We start from the raw sequence: 24,071 nt of genomic DNA, 5'->3' as shown, positions 1-24,071 counted from the left end.
CTTCTAGTGCCAACCCTTCGAGAAAAAAGGTGCTAATGACTATTGAAATGAAGAAAGAGATAATTGCAAAGTACAAAAGTGGAGTGCGTGTGTCGGAGCTGGCCAGGTTGTACAGTAAACCCCAATCAACCATCTCTACTATAGTGAGCAGGAAAACGGCAATCAAGGAAGCTGTTGTTGCAAAAGGTGCAACTTTGTTTTCGAAACAGAGAAGTCCAGCGATTCTCAAGCTGGTCCTAGTGGCATTAAAAGAAGAAGGGAAGTAACCCCGGAAAAAGACTTGATACCTCAAGTCATAATGGAAGGGGATTCCCATTCTAAACACTAACACCATCCACACTCTCCCCTCCTCCCATAAGTAAGTAAGTTTATTCAGGTATACACAAATACAGTTACATAGAATTATTATACATAGCAGCATATGTGTAGAGAACCTAGGATAACCCAAAAAAGTCAGACAGAGTGACTTATTTCCATTGGGGTCCTTTTACCTTATTATTATAATATAAAGGTTATAATATTTTCTTATTATTCTACAATGAAGATAACATCTTATTATCATACTAAAAAGACTATCTACTACACCAAGGTCATTAAGACTATCTACAATACGAGGGTCATTACTAGGAATATGGTAAAATTTACACGTATTTTAGCTAAAAAATAGAAAATCATTCCCCTCCCTTTCTGTAGCTACATTCATCAGACACCTTTTGGCACTCTTCTTGAACTGGTTCATGCTATGACTGGCTTTGACATGTAGGGGCAGTCTGTTCCATTCCTTTATTGCTGTACAATAAAAGGTGTTTGAAGCCTGTCCAATGACTGTGGGTACTACAAAGTTGTGCTCTCTCCCCCTAGTACTATGATTGCTTTGGTTCTCAACCTTGACAAAATTGACAGCAAGATATTCTGGAAATTGTTTGTGAGCAATTTTATAAACATGATTTAGCTTCAGTTGTTTTACTCTGTCTTCAACATTCAGCATATCCAACTGCTGTAATTCATCCTGGCCTACATGTTCTCTTTGTCCCAGCCCCAGGATGAATCTTACGATTTTGTTCTGGGTGATTTGCAGTCTATCTTTCAGTTTTTTTGTCAAGGCAGAGTACCAAGAAGAGCAAGCGTAATCCATATGGCATTGTATAAGGGCTAGACATAGGGTCCTGCGAGCCTCAGTAGGTAGACACTGTGCTTGTCTATACAGGAACTTCAGTCTGGCATTCGCTTTCTTTACTACACTGTTCCCTATCAATTCTCCTGACATGCATGGGTCAAAGGGGATTCCCAAATATTTTACTGATGAAACCAAAGTGATGGGCTCCCCATTACATTGAACATTAAAATTATTTACCCTTCTCAGTTTATGTTTCGTGCCAAAGAGAATGGCTTCAGTTTTCCCTAGGTGTAATGATAGTTTGTTGTCTACTAACCATTTGCTGCAGGACTCCAGTTCCAGTGTTAAAACATTAGCAATATCTTGTGGGTCTTTACCTGACACTAACAGAGCACTGTCATCTGCATACAGTAGGAGTTTGCACTTGACACTGATAGGCATATCATTGACATAACATAAGAATAATAAGGGACCTAGAATACTACCTAGGGGAACTCCACATGTTATCGGCAGGGGTTCTGATTCTGTTTTGTTGATTTTGACTATTTGTCTCCTGTTGCTAAGGTAGGACTTAAACCAGTCTACAGAACCTATACCAATAGCTTGAAGTTTATTACATAATATATTGTGGTTGACAGTATCGAAGGCCTTTTGCAGGTCTAAGGTTACCATACCTATGAGGTTCCCCTTTGACATTTCAGTTCTCAGGTAATCCATCAGATTAATAAGGGAGGTGTCGGTTGAGTAGGATCTTCTAAAGCCCGATTGATAGCTATGGAGAATGTTGTTGTCATTAAGGTACTTAACTAATTGAGAATACACCGCCCTCTCTAGAATTTTAGATATTATACTGAGTATACTAACAGGCCTATAGTTGCTTACATCAGACCTACTATTTTTCTTGAAGATAGGAGTAACTCTGGCCTCCTTGAACCCCTCCGGTACGGTATTAGTGGTGATTGATAGATTTATTATGTGAGCAATAGGGATTGACAGTTCAGAAGCACCATCTTTTAGGAACTTAGATGGGATGTTATCAGGGCCTGTGCTCTTAGTTGGGTTTAACCTGCTTAGTTCTTTTTGAATAAAGTCATGAGATACACTTACTAGTTGACAACTGTTTGGGGTTACCCCTTTATTGGTATAGTATGTTTGAAACTTATCAGAGTCTGTGTTAAAGGTATTTGATGCAGCTGGTAGTTTACTTACTAGTGTTGATGCAACAGATGTGTAGTAGGAATTAAAGCAATTTGCCACCTTAGATGTTTCGTGGCATACCTCATTGTCGATAGTGAGTACTATGTTAGACCTATCTACTGGCTTATGGCTATACCCCAACTGTTTTAGTTGTTGCCAGAGCTTTCTGGGGTTATGCTTATACTCTTCAATTTTTGAGCAGTAGTGCTTTGCCTTTGCTCCTTTTATAAGTCTCTGTACTCTGTTCCTCACCCTTTGGAATTCATTTAGTGCTGCAATATCCTGTCTGTTTGCTTTAAATCTTTTTAGCAGCTGGTCTCTGAATTTCATATTATCTAATATCTCAGTAATCATCCAGGGTTCAGTTCTTCGTTTAATCCTAACCTCTTTAACTGGTGCAATATTATCAAGGATGGTAGTGAACATTGTTTTGAATTTTTCCCAGGCATCGTTTACGTCCGTGCAACTTGTTATCTCTGTCCAGTCACAATTGTGTAGCCTATTTACCAGTGTTTCTTTACTGTAGTTTCTAGTTGACCTCATTTTTATTGTCCTGTGTAGGCCTATCCTATCCCTAGTGATTTTCCTGGTGCAGTAAATGATGAAATGATCACTAAGACCTGTGGTAATGACGCCTGACTGACTAATGTTCTCAGAGCGGTTACAAAGTATGTGGTCAATTAGGGTGGCTGAGAACTGTGTGATCCGGGTTGGAGTATTAATTAGTCGAGTGTAACTATTTAATCCTAGAATTTGCTTATACCTTTTGCATAGCCCGTTATTTTGCTTCTGAAAACAGATATTGAAGTCGCCCAGTATTATTGTCTCGCATTTGTTTTCAACTCCGGACAAGACTCTGGAAAAGTCTTCTAAGAACTGGTCCTGGGTAGGAGGGCGGTAACTAGTTCCTACTAAGATGGGTTTGGTCTTAGGAAGCAGCACTTCAAACCATAGAATCTCCAGTTTATTGCTATTTAAATCAGGTCTTGGGTTGTAAGCTAAGTCATTTCTAATGTAGGCACATACTCCACCACCCTTTCTGTTCCTATCTAAGCATTTTATATTGTAACCATCTATTTTGACCTCGTCGTCAGTCACCGTATCTTCCAACCAAGATTCAGAGATGGTTATAACTGCCGCCCAAATTTTGTTAGCTAGAATCCTAATCTCTGCCAATTTAGGAAGAAGTGATCTTGCATTGACATGAATAAAGTGAAGGCCTGTTTTCATAAAACAATCATAATCATCAATATATGGCAATGGGTCATTTGTATTAAAATTAGGTAAATCAATGTCATCACTGCTAAAGGGTAACTGTGCCAAAGTGCATTTGTTACACACAAAATGAATTCTGGCACCATTGCTATAATTGTACATACATCCATCATGCACCCACCCCTTACACATTTTACATAAGGTGCCTTTTCTGTTTTTCATGCGTACTTTAGTACAGTGTATGCACCTGTTTGGTAGTGTTTGAGATAATAATGGCTGTATTGTCTCACACTGACCTATGTATGCATTACATATGGAGTTAAGGTTATCATTCCTAGCTACTAGACCGTCATTATCACCGTCATTTATCTGTCTGTTTTGCCTCTGCACAATAGTTTGAGGTCCTGGATTAATTTGGATATCACCACTTAAGAGCGCTACAATAAGAGCTGTGTGCCACTGTTTTTGTTTGGGTATGCGGTGTTGCCATACCTTGCAGCCAATCATCACCAGATCTTCATTTAAGATAAGTGTCAATTATTCTACTGTTATTAATCTATTGTTATTGTTGTTATTGTAATTATTCTATTGCATTAAACTTTATATTTCATGCGGTAAAATTTTTTTCATACTTTTGGGTGTCTTGCACGGATTAATTTGATTTCCATTATTTCTTATTGGAAAAATTAATTCAACTTTCGATATTTTCGACATTCGATGAGCTCTCGGGAACGGATTAATATCGAATGTCGGGGGTCCACTGTACAGTGGACCCCAGACTTACGATATTAATTCATTCCAGAAGTCTGTTCAGGTGCCGTTACCAAACGAATTTGTTCCCATAAGGAATATTGTAAATTAGATTAGTCCGTTTCAGACCCCCAAAAATACACATACAAAAGCACTTACAAAAATACACTTACATAACTGTTGGAGTTGGGAGCTGATCGTAAGGCGTGGGTCCACTATATATAGCAGATAGTGAATAAATGTTAAATAAATAATAAATATTCTACAGTGGTACTCACATTATTGTAGGCCTAACTCCTGTTGTTCACTTAAACTGAGTTATGCTGTAAAATTTATAATTCACATGAATTACACTCTACAAAAATACTAAAAGATATCTAATTGAATGAAGCTATAGAAAGGGAGGAAAGCAATTTCTTGTATAGTTAGTATTCATGTGCAGTGGAACCCCAAGTTTTGGCTGTAATCCATTCCAGGTGCTAGGCCTAAAGTCAAAACGGCCTATAGTCGAAGCAATATTTCCCATGAGAAATAATGTATGTAAATCAAATTACTCCATTCCAGACCCACAAAAATATTCACAAAAAAATACATCTTTTAAAAAATAACTATACAGGTCTCCCTCAACATTCACGTTTTCAACTTTCACGGGCGTCACACATTCGCGAATTCCCAACCGCCAAATTCCCAGCCACCAAATTCCCAGCCGCCAAGTCATATTTAAGTTTCCCACCACCTGCGAGTCCCTATTACCCTCCCACCGGCCCCCGCAACTGGCAGCCAGCCCTCCCACCACTCTGTGGTGAGTGTTTTGTTTGTTCATTATTTGCTATTAAACTACAGTATAAATAATGTAAACCCATTCATGACTGCATATTGGAATGGCTATTCGGACAGGTATTAGACGGTGACATCATGTGTTTACTCTTGAACACTGCAAAGAATTAAACATTTCTGCTACAGCTAATAATAATAATAATAATAATAATAATAATAATAATAATAATAATAATAAATAATAAATAATAAATAATAAATAATAAATAATAATAAATAATAATAATAATAATAATAATAATAATAATAATAATAATAATAATAATAATAATAAATATGATATAATTGAAGAAGGAAATTGTACAAAAATACGAGGGAGTGGTTGACACATCGTCAGTGTGACTTTGTTTATGCTGGAGTGAACATTAGTCTCCCTGCTCTTCCAAACATTTCACAATAATTCAATGTGTTTGGTGCTTGTAGATTGAGTGTGACCAGAGTGGTAGAGGCAGTGATTGAGGCAATGGTATTTAATAACATACATGTTAATAATAATACATGTTATTAATAATATGTACTATTATTATTTATAACATATATGTTATTAAATACCACTGCCTCAACCGCTGAATTATTGTGAAATGTTTGGAAGAGCAGGGAGACTAATGTTCACTCCAGCATAAACAAAGTCACACTGACGATGTGTCAACCACTCCCTCGTATTTTTGTACAAGTTCCTTCTTCAATTATATCGTATTTATTATTATTATTATTATTACTATTGTTATTATTAGCAATAGCAGAAATGTTAGATTCTTTGCTGTGTTCAAGAGTAAACACATGATGTCACCATCTAATACCTTTCCTAATAGCCATTCCAATATGCAGTCATGAATGGGTTTACATTATTTATTCTGTAGTTTAATAGCAAATAATGAACAAACAAAACAGTCACCACACTGAGTGGTGGGAGGGCTGGCTGCCAGTTGCGGGGGTCAGAGGGAGGGTAGTAGGGACTCTCAGTGGTGGAGGCATTGGTGGAGGCAGTGGTATTTAATGACATACATGTTATTAACATACATGTTATTAAATAACATACGTTATTAAAGCATAACATGTATATATTTAGTACAATTTACGACGTTTTCATGTATTTTATGATTATTCATGGTTCAACAAGTTAAGGAAGCAGTATTGTAATATTTCCCTACAATATATTGGGGCACCAAACATTCACGGTTTTTCTACATTCGCGAGGCTCTTGATCCCCTAACCCTCGCGAATGTTGAGGGAGACCTGTAGTTTTAAATACACAAAACAATTATAAATGCATATAGTACTTAAATGAGTAATGAAATTGATAAATAAACATTTAAATAAACATTTAAATAAACACTTAAATAAACATTAATGTACCTTATTGAAGATTCTTGTTGGCATCTGGAAGATAGGGAGGAGGAGAGAAGGAGGACTTATTATTGCCTCAACCACTGCCTCCACCACTGGTGAATATGTCAACACCTTTTGCAATAACAGCAGGTGGACAGGTCTGGTACGCTGGCTGAAACACGGTGCACAGGCCGAAACTCGGGACAAAATTTAGCCGAAAAAAGCAGTTGAAACTCAGGGCAGCCGAAACTCGGGGTTCCACTGTAAATGTTATATAAAACTGATTTTTCTTTTAACCCCTTGACTGTTTCGGTCGTATATATACGTCTCACGAGATACCGTGTTTGACGTATCTATACGCATAAATTCTAGCGGCTTCAAATCAAGCGGGAGGGCTGGTAGGCCTACACGAGAGAGAATGGGTCTGAGTGGTGGGTGTGCACCCTGTGAAAAAAAATCTGGGACTCAGCAGTGCATTGTGGGAACACCATGGTAGTCCATTTTCACCATGCCTTGCGGAAAGAAGTTCCTCACTCCTCGGCGGACGGGAGGTCTTTTGTTCCCAAGTGATAGCTCTAACAGCGATGGAAGTGTCAGTGAAAGTGAATTCCATGGTTTTCAAGTGGGTGTGACCGAAAAGAGTGCCCAGGATAATGTAATTAGTGATGAAAACCCAGATGACCCACGACCTTCCACTTCTGGTACTGGGCCGGCTCGTTCACGTTCACCTGTACCAGGACGAACGAGGAAACTATTTGCCCATGTACAAGACTCAGATGTGAGCAGTGAAAGCGATAATGATTCAAAGCTATTGAAAGCAGTTCTAGTTGCGACAGCGAGGGTGAATATTCCCCAGTGAAGCGGCAGTATATACGACGTAGCATGCGGTCTGGTAGTGTGTCATATGCTGTTCCAATGGAAAGGAGTAAATCTCAAAGCACATCATGTGGCCCTACACCACGACCTGATAGTGAAGACGACGATATTATTACGATGGGTATGAATGATGTGAGTGAGGCAGCAAGTGGTGGTGGTGATAGTGATGGTGGCACGAGTCATGCGACACCAGCAGCGGGCCACTCTACTACCGACGCTGCTGACTCTGCACAACTACAACCAGCCTCACCCAACCTCACACTCCCACAACAACCACACAACCTGCACAACCACAACCACGTTTCAATATCCAGAACCCACCAGCTGAGAGCACCTGGGATTGGAAGCAAGGTGACGAGTTTGTTCCCAGTCCCCATGACTGATAAAACACAAAGTGGAATATGGCCATCATGTACACTTGGGAACAATGCCACTGAACTGGAATGCTTTCAGTTGTTCTTCGATGAACCCCTGATGGACATTATTGTTGAGGAAAGCAATACATATTTTGAGTACACCATGGCAAACAATTCTTTCACCAAGATCACACCTACACCAGTGGAAGGACAACTGTGGCAGAGATGTATCTATTCTTTGCCACAATAATGCTTATGCCACATGTGTATAAGTACACTGTCAACACATACTGGTCGACAGACCACCTGATTTCAACCCCAGCTTTCAGCGACATTATACCAGTGAATAGATTTGTGTTACTGTTACGTATGCTACACTTTTCAGACAAAACAAGGCCTGACAGAAGCGACAGGTTATACAAGATCAGAAATGTGTATGTACCTGAAACAAAAGTGCTGTATTTATTTTTATCCCTTCAGGAAGCTTGTTATTGATGTGTCTTTGATTCTGTTCAAAGGAAGACTCTCATTCAAGCAGTATATACCAAGCAAGAGGAAATACTTTGGTATAAAGTTATTTGTTCTGTGTGATTGCAAAACTGGTCTGGCTTTGGATATAATTGTGTACACTGGCAGTAAAACATTTCAAGATACCAGGAAGTTACTGGGTATCTCTGGTGATGTGGTTAGAACAATGACAGAACCATATCTTGGCAAGGGGCATATTTTATATACTGACAACTGGTACACAAGCTCTTTACTCAGTGATTTCTTGAGAGTGAATATGACAGATGTGTGTGGCACAGTGTGTGGAAATCGTAAGCATATGCCTAGGTTCGACGCTGGCAGTCATAGAGGTGACGTGCAGGTGTTTGCTGCCAATGACATCATGGCATTTCGGTGGCATGACAAACGTGATGTCACTGTTGACATCAGTTCACCGACACGAAATGGTAGATAGTGGCAAGCAAAATAGAGAGACCAATGAGCCCATTGTAAAACCTGCAGCTGTGATGGATTACAACCTCAATATGTGCTTAGTGGACAAATGTGACATGCAGATTGGGTTTGCTGATTGTGTTCACAAGAGTTATAAGTGGTACATAAAACTCTTTTTCAATCTTCTTGGCATTTCCATGGTGAATGCTTATAATATGTACAAGTTGAAGACCAACAACAATCCCAAATACGGTGAATTTTGTTTGTCAGTCATCAGACAAATAATATTCAAGTACCAAGGAACAACACTTAAAACAGACCAGCGCCCATGAAATTATCAACACATGTCCTCTCGTCTGAGGCCTGGTGATCACTACCCCATTCCACTGCCTGCTACTGCTCTCAAGTAAAATGCTCAGAAGAGGCGTTTTGTCTGTGGACATACCACAAAACGCCCACAAAAACGCAGACACTCGTTTTATGTGTGAGGAGTGTAAAACACCATTGTGCTTATACCCATGTTTCAAAGAATTCCACAAGCTGCAGCGTTCTAGAAAAGTGTCCAGTGATTGTACATATGTATATATATTATAGAACAATCGTAATAATTTTTTATATTGTTTGTGTAAACAGGTTTTATGAACATTATGATACTAGTGTTTTGCTATACATAAACGAGTGTCTTACCAAAAAACGTCAGAACCTCCTGTATAGAGTCAGAAAACTTAAGCGAGAGAATAATGACACAATACACCAATGCTTCACACGGGATGGGAAAATTCTAGTTAGGAAAACAAATGTAGGTCAACTGTACACAATCACGAATGAGAATGATCTATCACGATTTCTCAGGGATACTAATCTTACAGAGAATAACTAAACAATGTCCAACTTAAAAGCCTACGTAGTGTAGTGTACGTTTTGCTCCATTATTGTTCAAATTTCATTGTACAATCTCTTAGTAATTAAATAATCAACTACCTCATTTTGTGATTTTACTAGTAAGCATAAGTCACCTTATGTGATTTTCTTATTTACTATTGTTCGCTTAAACATTAGCTGAATTGATACTTTCTCTGTCCATATTACTACCTCATATTTTTTTAAATACTATCAATTGATATTACTTACTAAAATTAATAAATATCATTTTTACTAAAATTTCAATTTACTCTTAACATTTTTGACATTTAATAACCATTACTTGTCTAATTACCTTTACCTGTTTTAATACCACATTTACTATCCTAGATTACTCTTAATTACCTTGTACTGCCATATAACCTCAAGTATAACTACCAGTGCAATATTGAATGAAATAAACATTACTTTTTCACTTTTTTGTAATCATTATTACTTACTAAAATTTTATTAAACACCATATTTACTACCAGTCAATTTTACTTTTGTACATTAAACATTATTTTATACTTCCCATAACATTTTGTAGCCAAATTTTCAAGTTTTTATATTCAACCCCAACCTTTATACTGTCCCTTGTACCTGTGTACCTGTCTACCCTCTTACTATCATATTATAACCAAGACATTACCATTGTTATTTTTTACTATTATTCTTTTGGTACTTTAACTGTGAATTTTATTTTGTCAATTTAAATCTAGTTATAATCTTGATCTTGTCAACAACCTATACCAGACTCTAGTGCAATTGCAAGTACCATTTCAAATTGTATTTTTATATTATAAGTTTATATTATAATTCCTACCATCTGTCCATTTAACTTTGCTTACCATTACTTAATTTTAGTCCCTTATATATTTTCTCCTTTATTTTAGCTTTATATAACTATCCTAGTTTATATATTCACAATTGTTAAAATAATCAAGGTGCTATTCTTAGGTGCTAAAGTAGAAGAAGTTCACAATTTTGCCATTATATTCCAAAGCTCATTTATTTGATTACCACTTTATTGTTCACCACAACCTATATTAGTCCCTTTTATATTATAATTTTATACTATAATTCTAACTTTAAAAAATTACCTTTATAGTACTACCTACTATCATATTCCCAAGCTCCACTATTTGATCATCACTTTATTTGTATTAGTCCCTTAGCTCATTATTTTACATTTGTTAAATAATCCAGGTGCTATTTTTTAGGTTAAGACTATTTACTTTGTTTTATACTTAATTCAAACTATAGATTCACTACAAATCTTATGATTACAAGCATTGATCCTGATACCAACCTCTTATTTAATGACTTAAATGAATCAAACAGTTACTGTAATTACTACACTGCAGAACAATCAAAGGCACTTCTCAGTGCCAACAACAACATAACTATCTTTAACTACAATATCAGATCTTAAAGCAAGCATTACGATGACCTCATAGCATTACTAAATTCCTTACATGCCAATATGTCCATCATTACACTAACTGAAACCTGGCTAAAGCCTGATAGTACAGATGTCTATGCCATTCCTGGTTACACAGCCATACACAACTGTAGGCCAGACCAACAAGGGGGTGGCACAGCCATATACTACTCAGACCAACTAGAATGTATCACTAATACTTGCACAAGGGATGAACATGGGGAATATATTTTTTTTATTTATTATTTATTATCACACTGGCCGATTCCCGCCAAGGCAGGGTGGCCCGAAAAAGAAAAACTTTCACCATCATTCACTCCATCACTGTCTTGCCAGAAGGGTGCTTTACACTACAGTTTTTAAACTGCAACATTAACACCCCTCCTTCAGAGTGCAGGCACTGTACTTCCCATCTCCAGGACTCAAGTCCGGCCTGCTGGTTTCCCTGAACCCCTTCATAAATGTTACTTTGCTCACACTCCAACAGCACGTCAAGTATTAAAAACCATTTGTCTCCATTCACTCCTATCAAACACGCTCATGCATATAATAGCTAAATTCAAATCCAAGTACCTACAAAAACCTCTCACATTGATAAACATCTACAGAGTTCCACAGTCAAACATTAGCCAATTTAGTCAAAATCTAGGAAGTATGATAACTGATGCACGCATGAACAAAGATCACTTACTACTCTCAGGTGACTTCAATATAAATCTCCTGCAAGACCAGGACCCACACGTTACTGAATTCACAAACACAATGAGTAACTGTATGTTACTACCAACAGTAACAAAACCTACAAGAGTTACAGAGACTAGTGTTTCCCTACTTGACCACATCTGGACCAACACCATATCCCCTTTAAAATCAGGCATAATTACAGATAATACCACAGACCACTACCCTACTTTCCTCATAACAACTCTTGGTAAACTACCCCAAGACACTACTAAAGTCACCTTCAGACTTCACAATGAGGCAGCCATTAATAACTTCACAACAGCAATAACAAACATTGATTGGCACACTGAGCTAGAAACCTATACAGATATTGACGAATGTATTAATAATTTTCTAAAAAAAAACCAATACCTCTATAACAAGCACTGCCCTAAAAAAACTAAACAGATGACAGCAAAGAGACTGAACAGTCCCTGGCTAACACCCTGCATTCTCAAATCCATAAATACAAAACACCAATATGAAAAACAGTACAGAATGGGTCACATAACCAGAGACCAAACAAAACGTTACTCGTCAATCCTAACCAGCCTGATAAGAAGGGCAAAAAAATTGTATTATGAGAACAGATTATCCAACTTACGAGGTGATATAAAAAAGACCTGGAAAACCCTATCAGAAATTCTGGGAACAAAAAAGATATCACGAAATAGCGAAATAAAATTAGCAAAATCAGATGAACCCCAACTCCCACCAACAGAAACAGCAAACAGACTCAATGATTTCTTCTCCACTATAGGACAAAACCTTGCCAATAAAATCCCAAGCTCAGATACCCCACCAAATGACTACCTCACCGGCAACTACCCGAACACACTGTTCCTAGCTCCGACTAACCCATACGAAGTCTCCCTTATTATCAACGCACTAAAAAACAAGGCAGGAGATTTAAATACCTTACCACCCTTTATATACAAAAAAGTGTCACAAGTGCTATCACCAATCATTGCAACACTCTTTAACAAATCCATTGAATCCTCCACCTTCCCTACAGTACTCAAAATAGCAAGGGTCACCCCGATCCACAAAGGAGGAGACCAAATAGAGTTGAATAACTATAGGCCAATATCCAACTTACACCCTCTCTCAAAAATCTTCGAAAAATTAATTCATAAACAAATCTACTCCTACCTTATCTCCCAAAACATACTCAACCCCTGCCAATTTGGATTCAGGCCTAATAAAAATACTAATGATGCTATTATACACATGCTAGAACATATATACACTACAATAGAGAAAAAAAGAAGTCCCATGACCATGACTTGCTCCACGTAAAATTGTCACACTATGGTATAAGAGGGCACTCCCTCAACTACCTCAAGTCATACCTCAGCAACAGAAGCCAATATGTGTACGCAAATGGGGCAAACTCTTCTGCGCAACCAATTACAGTTGGTGTCCCACAGGGAAGTGTCCTTGGCCCTCTTCTCTTTCTCCTATACATAAATGACCTTCCAAATGCTTCGCAATTACTCAAACCCACACTATTTGCAGATGACACTAAATACGTCTTCTCTCACCCGAGCCCAGTCACGCTAGCCAATACTGTAAATACCGAATTACAGAAAATATCTACCTGGATGAGGACTAACAAACTTACACTAAACATTGACAAAACCTACTTCATTCAGTTTGGTAACAGAGCTACAGATGTCCCTCTTAACATAATGATAAACGGATCACCTATCACAAAACTAACAGAGGGAAAATTCTTAGGAATCCACCTTGATAATAGACTCAAATTTCATACACATATACAACAAATTTCTAAGAAAATTTCCAAGACTGTAGGCATACTATCGAAGATACGGTACTATGTTCCACAGTCAGCCCTCCTGGCCCTATATCACTCTCTTATTTACCCCTATCTCACCTATGGAATTTGTGCATGAGGCTCAACAACAATTAACCATCTCAGACCACTAATTACTCAACAAAAGGCTGCAGTTAGAATGATAACAAATTCTCACTACAGGCAGCACACTCCACCAATATTCAATACACTAAACCTACTCACCATACAAAACATCCATACTTATTACTGCACCTATTACATACATAGAACACTTAACTCTGATATTAACCCTCCCCTCAAACATCTCCTTGCCAACCTCAACAGAACACATGACCATAACACAAGGCACAGATCACTCTTTGATGTTCCTCGTGTCCATCTCACGCTATGCAAAAACTCAATGCACATAAAAGGCCCTAAAATCTGGAATTCATTACCTGTAAATATAAAAGAAACACTACCTGTTTATAAATTCAAGTCTCTTCTCAAAGATCACTTACTCACCCAAAACCAAATAAATACTGAATAACTGAACCTTATAAATTGTATATCTTAAATGTTTCTCACAATTATATCACATAAATGTTAAACCTAAAACCGAATCTAACTTTATTATTTTTTAAATACACTACCTAACAGAATACTCCATACGACTGAATGTACAACAATGCATGCAACCATATGACCTGTCTTTGTAATACTCACTTGTGCTTTATAGTAATCTGTTTACATTAATGTTTTATCACTGATTTCATCATTGCTTAGTTAATCTTAAGTTAATTTTAAGCCAGCCCGTAATGCTATGCATAGTATAAGTGGCTTTGGCATGCTGCTCTTATCTGTATTTTTTTTGTACCTCTGTATGTGTGCTCAAATTGGAAATAAATAAATAAATAAATAATTGTGTTACATTCAATGAGTGTATATATCAACAATGCACCATACTTTGGTCTCACAAGCCACAAAAGTTATGTGAAAAATAAAATAGTGAAAAAAATAAGAAACCGTCGAATAAAAGTAAACCAAAGTTTACCAGGAGAGCTGCAGTCGCCACTGTTGCCATATGCGGCTCATTTTCTGCAAACCTCATGCCTCTATATCTCGGTAAGTACTGATGGGGAAAAAAATTTTTTTGGACTAAAACAAACAGAAAAATAATCTTAACATTTTCATAAGAAAAATTTTTTTGTTTTTATTTAATATTTTGCGACACCAGGAGACACTTAAGGATTGGGCCTTTCGACAGTCAAAGGGTTAATGTTCACTTAATTTATTCAGTTTATTTTATTCCTATTTTATTTCTTATTGTAATTTATTTTCATGCATTTGATTTAAAAACATAAGAAAGAAGGAACACTGCAACAGGCCTACTGACCCATGCAAAGCAGGTCCATACCACCCCCCAGCCTTGAACAATAACCACGTAGTCAGGTCACTTCCACTTAAGGAGCACGGCACCAGACCTGGTAGCCCAAGCTAGTCAGGTCCAACTCACACCCACCCACACCCACTCGTGTATTTATCCAACCTATTTTTAACCCTTTGAGGGTTTCGGCCGTACTAGTACAGCTTACGATCCAGGGTCCATGATGTACTAGTACGCCTAAATTCTAGAGCCCTCAAATCTAGTGGGAGAAAGCTGGTAGGCCTACATATGAAAGAATGGGTCTATGTGGTCAGTGTGCACAGTAAACAAATCCTGCAGCACACAGTGCATAATGAGAAAAAAAAAACTGACCGTTTTTTTTGGAATAAAACAGCGACTTTGCACTGTATTTTCGTATGGTATTTATTGTTGTATTCTAGTTTTCTTGGTCTCATTTTATAGAATGGAAGACATATTACAGAAATTGATATGATTCTGACTGGTTTTACAATAAAAAATACCTTGAAATTGAGCTTAAAGTAGAAGAAATGTTCGATTTTTACCAGAGTTCAAAAGTAAACAAATCATGCCAAGCGTCCAATACACGTCAACTGGTGAGTAATATTCTTTCGCAAGTGCGCCAATATTATTTATACCATTTTTTACACTAATGCAGTAGTCTGCATAACAGTAAATCTTCTATTTTTTGCGTGAATAAAAATTCGAAGTGGAAAGCAAAAGAATATAAGAGGGGCCTTGAGACGTGACTAATTCACAGAGGAAATATCATTTTAGTGCCAGAAATGTCTTTCTTGTTTATTCTGGACCCTATTCGGAAATTGGCATCTTTTAAAATTTGTGTGAAACTGGCAAAATTGCTAAATTCTGACCACTGTACTGTATAGTTGAAATTGATAAATGGGTGGTTTCTTGCACTCATTTGATAGAAAAAATGGAGTTCTAGCGAAATATTGATGTTTTTTGTCGACTAGTACAGTGGAACTGGCCAAAAATGGGGCTCAAAGTGAGCAAAATCGCCGATGCATAAACATAGCTGAGACCGCTAACTTCGCGAGAGCATAATTCCATAAGTTTTCCATTAAATTTCAAACTTTTGGTGTCATTGTGATGGGAAAAAGATTCTCTATCTTTTCACAAGAGAAAATTATTTTTTTTTTTAAATTTGGCCAAACCTGAGAACGAGTCTCTGAGAGGGCCTGTCGACCCTCAAAGGGTTAAAACTACACAAGGTCTTAGCTTTTATGACGGTACTCGGGAGTTTGTTCCACTCATTCACAACTCTATTACCAAACCAGTGCTTTCCCATGTCCTTCCTGAATCTCAACTTTTCCAACTTGAAACCATTGCTGCGAGTCCTGTCTTGCTAATAATCACAACTGATTTTTACTCTAATACGTAGTCAGGCTACTCATGGCTCAGATGGTAATGTTCTCAGCTGAAACAATGAGGGAGTGGGGAATTGCACTTCTACACAGGTGAAATACTAGGCAAGTTTCTTTACACTTGATATCCTTGTTCACCTAGCAGTAAGTAGATACCCGAGTGTCAGTCAACTATTGTGGGTCACCTCCCGAGAAGATAAAGGACCCCAATGGAAATAAGACCAACAGTCCCTGATGATCCACAGACATTATTGGGTTATCTTGGGTTGTTAACCTCTGGATTAATTCAATTCAATTCAAGTTTATTCTCTATAAGGGTTACAATGTGGGGTTTACAAGTTTTGGGTATTGTGTGATTTACATGTATTAAAATACTAATTACAGAGGGGCCACTAGGACACCTAGCATGGCTAGGCATTTCGAGCAGACTTAGATTAATTCCTAACATTAAATCCTTACAGATTATGGTATCAAGGCTAAGTGACTACATCATAATTTGTGAGTTTAGCAATGTGAATGCTTTTGTTTTGGGACAATACAAAGTGTCTATATTGGAGTATCATAGGCAAACTTATGACTAGTTAGGATTTATTATTTTAAGATTAGTATTTCTGGGTTTATAGTCAGTGGGTGAGTAAGTGTAACTGTGAACCACCAGGTGGTTATCATGTAGTTAGTTGTCGGGGTGGATCAGGGAGATAATATGTTTTCTAACTGTAGTTCTGAAAGTGATGAATGTGTCTGCATTTCTAGTTTTCAGGTAGGGTGTTCAAGATTTTAGGTCCTTTGAAATACATTGAATTTTTGTAAAGGTTTAGTTGAACATGGGGGAATGTCAGAGATGTTTGTGTCTGGTGTTATGCCTGTGGATCTTGTCACAACTATCAAGAAAGCATTTTAGATCAAGGTTAATATTGGAATTTAAGGTCCTGTAGATATAGATTGCACAGTAGTAAGTGTGGATGTTCTGAACAGGGAGTAAGTTTAGATCTATGAAGAGTGGGGGGGGTGTGTTGCCAGGGATGGGATTTAGTGATTATTCTTACTGTGGCTTTTTGTTGGGTTATTATTGGCTTAAGGTGTGTTGCTGCAGTTGAACCCCAAGCACAGATAGCATAGGTGAGGTATGGATATAGTATAAGTGAATGGTATAGTGTGAGAAGGGCAGTTTGTGGTACGTAGTATCGTATCTTGGAGAGGATCCCCACCATTTTGGATACTTTTTTTGTTATGTGTTGGATATGGGTGCTGAAATTTAGGTTGTTGTCGAGGTATAGGCCAAGGAATTTGCCCTCGTTATGTCTGGCAGAGTGTTGTCGATCTTAAAGTTGCGCAACACCTGCTCTGCTACCAAACATAATATAGTAGGTTTTGCCAGTGTTAAGTGTAAGTTTATTGGCTGTCATCCAAGTCGATATTTTGAGCAGCTCCTCATTAACAATGGTGTTGAGGGTGGCAAGATTAGGGTGGGAGATGACATAAGTCGTGTCGTCAGCAAAGAGAATGGGTTTCAGGTGTTGGGATATGTTTGGAAGATCATTGATGTAAATGAGGAAGAGCAGGGGTCCAAGGACACTTCCCTGCGGAACTCCAGGATCAAGTGGCTGTATTGATGAGGCTGTATTTAATGGTGACATACTGATACCTATTAGAAAGGTAGGATTTAAAATATGCAAGCACATGGCCTCTTATACCATAGTGGTCAAGTTTGTGGAGTAGGATGCCGTGGTCTACTGTGTCAAACGCTTTTCTTAGGTCAATGAAAATTCCTAGCGGATATTCCTTATTAAAAATCCTAACAAAATTTCATAAGTCAGGTATTATTAAGACCAAAATGGAAATAGGTCATTGACTTTTCTGGGTTATCCTAGGTAATTTACACATGTTATTATATATGACCACTGTATCATCCAAAACTTGTGTAACTGTACCCTAATAAACTTACAGAACTTTTTAAACTAAGATTACTGTAACAACAGGACAGCGTTAACACTGAACAGGTTAGCACATAGGCTGCATACAGTCTTTTTACTGTGCAAGTATTTACATAAGAACATAAAGGAGGAACACTGCAGCAGGCCTGTTGGCGCATACTAGGCAGGTCCTTGACGATCCTTCCCACTAACAAAATATTTGCCCAACCCAACTTACAATGCTACCCAAGAATCAAGCTTTGATGACTCCATTTACTCATTATGCAAATCTCACTCAAATCCAACCCCTCTCATGTATTTATCTAACCTAAATTTGAAACTACCCAACGTTTTAGCTTCAATAACTCTACTAGGCAGACTGTTCCACTCATCAACTACCCTATTTCCAAACCAATACTTTCCTATATCCTTTCAAAATCTAAACTTATCTAATTTGAATCCATTATTGCGGGTTCTTTCTTGAAGTGATATCTTCAAAACCTTATTTATATCCCCTTTGTTAATACCCATCTTCCACTTATACACTTCGATCATGTCTCCCCTCATTCTTCGTCTTACAAGTGAATGTAGTTTAAGAGTCTTCAATCGTTCTACGTACGGAAGATTTCTAATGGTATGCATTAATTTGGTCATTCTACGCTGGATATTTTCTAGCGAATTTATATCCATTCTGTAATATGGAGACCAGAACTCAGCTGCATAATCTAGGTGAAGCCTTACTAATGATGTGTAAAGCTGTAAAATAACCGCTGGACTTCTGTTGCTTACAGATCTGAGACTGAACCTCTGCAAAGTGTGCAAGAACCCCACCTCACTGCAAAGGATTCTGGTGATACCAGAATGCCATCACACACACCAGCTGTGGAGGAGCTAGCCATCCCTGCTAGCACATATGGAACTACTGGTCTGCCACTACAGATACCTATGGCTACACCTGAATATGGGGATGAGTTTGTCATTTCTCCCAATACACACAACTACAACAGTCAGACGGACACCACACAGGTAACCTCCCTGGAAATTGGAGATGAGTCAGATGCACAGGACCTACCTGCAATGAATGATGAAACAGAGAACACTAATGTAACCATGGTACCTGTTAAGGTGATAGGTGTTAAAGAAAGCACTAACCCAGAAGTGCCATCCTCCGGAGAGGCATTGGATCCGCCTGACCTTCCTCATATTATAACAAATTTCCAGAAAAAAATTGAGCATCTTGAACAGATCCTGACAAGTTTAATAAATATATGTAATCAGGATGATGCTCTTGAGCATGGTGATGATGTCAAAAGTGCAGCAATCTCCATTCAGCTTCCAGCAATTTGTGAGAAAGAAGCCCATAACTCTTGCCTTCAAGACTTGCCTTATCACTGGCTGCCAAAATGCCAAAAAATGCTTAAAAATAAAGGTCCTGAAGATAAAGACGTACAAACTATGCTATTTGCTCTAAAGTATCTGCACAGGATGGATAATGAGAACCTTCAAAACTAGGGAGGCCAAGCCCATGATGACACTCTTCAGGTCACTTGTTCTATCTAGGCTGGAATATTGCTGCACTCTAACAGCACCTTTCAAGGCAGGTGAAATTGCCGACCTAGAAAATGTACAGAGAACTTTCACGGCGCGCATAACGGAGATAAAACACCTCAATTACTGGGAGCGCTTGAGGTTTCTAAACCTGTATTCCCTGGAACGCAGGAGGGAGAGATACATGATTATATACACCTGGAAAATCCTAGAGGGACTAGTACCGAACTTGCACACGAAAATCACTCGCTACGAAAGCAAAAGACTTGGCAGACGATGCACCATCCCCCCAATGAAAAGCAGGGGTGTCACTAGCACGTTAAGAGACCATACAATAAGTGTCAGGGGCCCAAGACTGTTCAACTGCCTCCCAGCACACATAAGGGGGATTACCAACAGACCCCTGGCAGTCTTCAAGCTGGCACTGGACAAGCACCTAAAGTCAGTTCCTGATCAGCCGGGCTGTGGCTCGTACGTTGGTTTGCGTGCAGCCAGCAGCAACAGCCTGGTTGATCAGGGGCTGATCCACCAGGAGGCCTGGTCACAGACCGGGCGTTGACCCCCGAAACTCTCTCCAGGTAAACTCCAGGTAAACACTGTAGTCAAAGCATAATAGTTTTACCATCTTATGAGCAAGAGATTGTAATAACTCACTACAATGCCACATTCACTCCTTTCCTTGCAGAGTCGAGTTAACATGCAGTATCATGGTGTCAAAGTATATGCAGGCAATTTTTCCATAAACATTTTTAATCTCTATGCCCCAGCGAACCAGCTTCGACCTGATGCTTTACCAGATCGCATCAATAGTGAACCTACCATCATTCTTGGAGATTTTAATGCCAGACATAAGAATATTGGTGGGTCTATAACAAACACCAATGGAACTAAACTAGTGAGATTGCTAAATGAGCATGATAATGTTCGAATTGTGGGCACTACTGAGCCTACTCACATATATGGTGGCATACTAGATCTGTGTCTTGGATTTAATACATCATATACGATGCATGACTCTGTCATAGTTGATGATCTTCTATCTGATCACTTCCCAAGACTAACAACTGTCAATCTTGATCACATCTCCAGCAATCAAGGAGCTAAATACAGAAGGAGGAAACTTATTCTCAAACCAGAACACAGAGACAACTTTATTAACCACTTGGATCAATGGTATAAGAATTACGAGCCCATTGGCACACAAAAATTTAATGATGATTTAATTACCACTATTGAGTGTTCTCACAGATCAAGTGGGCAGGAATAGGAAACAAAAACCCTCCACTATAAATAACAATAAAAACCAATGTAAATACTATAATGATCCACAGCTGCGCAATCTAACACATGCAGCTAGGAGGATTGGTAAAGCATACCGTGAATGTAGAACCCCAGACCTGCTCAGAACGTTCCAAGCTGCACTAACAAATGCAAGGAATAGAAAGGAAGAACTTAGGCAACAGGAATGGGAACAGCTTGTTAGTGGATTAAATAGGTCCACCCCTTTGAGTTTGGCTTGGAAAGGTATAAATAAAATAACCAGGAAAAAGACTGGCAATGTTGCTCATCCCTTTCCTCTTGAAAAAGCAAATGACCTAATAAATGACTGGTTCAAAACATCCAGGCATGAAAGCCTTCCATCTCATATTAGAAAAAATTTAGAGAGTACTTCTGAAGAAATGTTGAAACTGATTAATTTTATGAGCCAAAATATTGATGAGAGTGACTGCCTCTTTACCGAGTATGAATTAGATATTGCATTAACCAAAGGTCGATCAACTGCTCCTGGAGAGGATGGTATAACCTATGATATTCTCAGAACTCTAAGGCACGTGCCTGATAACCCTTTGTTGGCACTGTATAATCTCAGTTACATTGAGGGCGTTCTTCCTACTTCCTGGACCAATAGTCTCATTGTGCCTATCCCTAAGCCCCAACAGCCTGATACATTTAGGCCGATCTCCTTAACTAGTTGTCTTTGTAAAACTTTTGAAAGAATGATGCTTAACAGACTGTACTACAGAATCAGACATCAACTTTCCCCCTACCTCTATGGGTTCATGAAAGGTAAAAGTGTGCAGAACTGTATTTCCACCTTTCTCACTGCACACACCTCTACTAGTTTTACCACTTTTCTTGATCTAAAATCTGCATTTGATATTGCGAACAGAACCGTTATACTACATGAACTAGCCAAAATGAATATTGGTGGTAGCTTACTCTGCTGGATAATAGGATACCTGTCAAATAGAGTATCCTCTGTCCTTTACCAAGGCTTCAGAAGTGATTCTAAAGAAATGTCTTTAGGTACACCGCAGGGAGGAGTTCTTAGTCCCATGCTATTTAATATTCTGATAAATGCTCTCCTAAATGCTCTACCTGCCTCACCTAAACATATAGCTATAAGCTATGCTGATGATATCATGATCCATACAACAGGGCATAAGAAGATGAATACCATTCTTAATGAAGTTCAAGCAATTTGTAATCAACTAGGCCTCATAATATCTTCCTCTAAAACTAAGATATTAACAAGCAAACGACATCCCCCACCCATCTATTTGCAGGGTGAAATCATTAGCTACGTTAAAACTTACAGATATCTTGGTGTAGATGTACCCTTTAACAAATCCACTATACCACAACTAAACAAGAAATGTAAAGCTAGGCTAAATGCTCTCAAAGCTGTTGCTGGCTACAATCCCAACTATGGTGCAAATGTGAGAATCGTGAGAGTGATGTACATAGCCTATGTTAGGTCCTTAATTGATTATGCTGCTCCCATGTTGATATTAGCTAGAGAAAGTTCTCTCCGACCCTTGGAGTTAATGCAAAATGAAGCTCTCAGGATTATTCTTGGCTGTCCCAGATCTACAAAAGTTCTTAACATGAGGAAGGAGCTTGGTATTTCTAGTATCAGTGATAGGATTGTTGAAATTAACACTGTACTCGGTATTAGAATGTTGAGAAACGAACCAGACACTGTCACAGTGAATCTTACCAAGTGTCTAGAGGTAAATACACACAGATCTAAATGGATTGTGAAAACGTGCAATTGCATTAAGTTTTATAACCTGCATGAACTGTATCACTGTAGGCAACAAGAGCATTTCACCCCTCCATGGAAGATGTGTTCATTTAATATCACATACCTACAAGTCCCTCCCAAGAAGCTCATTGCTAGTAATCCCTTCCTTAAATCTCTTGTTAGAGCAACTGCTCAAGAAGAAATTTCTCACCTAGCTGGTAGTAACAAGTTATCACAAGTTATATACACTGATGGATCTAAACAGGAGTCTTCTGGCAGGGCTGCATCTGCTCTTGTTGCCACCTCCCTAGTTAAGAACGATAATAAATTTGTTGAGTTAGGCATAAGAATTAACAACTGGGCGTCTACACTGCAAACTGAATTGTTTGCAATCCTAATGGCGCTAAAGCTAACCTATGACACTGAGCTTGACTATCATCATTACTGATTCTATGTCATCATTGAAGGCTCTTGGCTCATATAATGACTCCAACAACATGCTCATTGGGGAAGCCAGGTATAGATACTCAAAAATTAGGGACAAAGGAATTAATGTACAATTGCTATGGATCCCATCACACATTGGATTACTCCTTCATGATAAAGTCAATATGTTAGCCAAGAAGAGTATCCAGAAGGAGAACGTAGAATATAACTTTGGTATAACTGTGTCTAGCATTAGGAATAATATTAGGAGAGAAGTAAATAATGAAGATGATTGTTATAGGAATGCAGTTAGAAGCCTGAGTAGATCTATAACCCACTATGATAACATGAACGTAGATAAGTATGTTAATGGAGCAAATTGCAATGTGAACAGACTGACTGATGTTGTGGCCAGGCTTAGGCTTGGTTACAAGTACTTCTGGCAGTTTGGGAGACACACAGATGATGATCAAACTAAATGTAAATTATGTGATCAGGCATATGTGCTTAATTGTCCACTTATTGAGGAATACAGAGACAGACAGTATAATAACCTATGTGACATGTCAAGATATCTTATTAATGAAAATAAGATACCAGATATACTAAGCAAATTTCCTAAATTTGCTTGTAACAGGTAAGTGAACTATAGATATGTAGATATAAATCCATATGTATTCCTGTTAACCCTTTGGGGCCTAGTTCCTAGGCCTTTTGTGTATCCATATGCTCTCGCGCTACCGTCCACAGGATGGATATGGGGTGCACAATAAACTAGCCACTTCGGTGGCAAAATCTAAGTCTAATCTAAATCTTACACTTCTTGATATAAATCCCAGTAATCTGTTTGCCTTATTACGTACGCTTAGGCACTGCTGTCTTGGT

General features: G+C 38.2%; 1 protein-coding gene across 11 annotated transcripts in view; it reads right to left on the bottom strand.

Moving 5' to 3' along the window:
* Positions 1-24,071, bottom strand: part of mof (males absent on the first) — a 510,758-nt gene that overhangs the window by 485,915 nt on the left and 772 nt on the right. The gene's annotated exons all lie outside the window — the stretch shown is intronic.

This window comes from Cherax quadricarinatus, chromosome 6, assembly GCF_038502225.1.
Source record: "Cherax quadricarinatus isolate ZL_2023a chromosome 6, ASM3850222v1, whole genome shotgun sequence".
NCBI classification, from domain to species: Eukaryota; Metazoa; Arthropoda; class Malacostraca; order Decapoda; family Parastacidae; genus Cherax; species Cherax quadricarinatus.
This window is presented reverse-complemented; position numbering and strand designations above follow the sequence as displayed.